The sequence below is a fragment of the Penaeus monodon genome, chromosome 2 (assembly GCF_015228065.2).
Source record: "Penaeus monodon isolate SGIC_2016 chromosome 2, NSTDA_Pmon_1, whole genome shotgun sequence".
Classification (NCBI taxonomy): Eukaryota; Metazoa; Arthropoda; class Malacostraca; order Decapoda; family Penaeidae; genus Penaeus; species Penaeus monodon.
Window position 1 is genome coordinate 24,785,128 of NC_051387.1, and position 348 is coordinate 24,785,475.

A 348-nucleotide genomic window follows, 5' to 3' on the forward strand; every position below is an offset into this window, starting at 1 on the left:
GATGATGATGGAGGGAGTAAACGGGGAAGAAGAAGAGAAAGAGGGGGTGGGGGCAAAGAGGATGGGGGGGAGATAACAGAGGGGGAAGTAGGACAGGAGGGAGGAGAGACAGGCGAAGAGGAGGCGAAGAAAGAGAAGGAGAAAAGATAAAGAGGGACGAAGAACAATTGCTTGGAAAGCGTAAGAAATGAGAGGAGGTAGAGAAGGGGAGGGGAATACGGAAGAGGAAAACGAGGGAGAATGAGTATCTCAAGAAGTGAGATGGAACTGACAGAGTCTGAGCGAGAGACGTGTTAAAAACCCATCTCTCGCCCTTGTTTTTCACCTCTTCTCTTTCCTTCTTCTCTC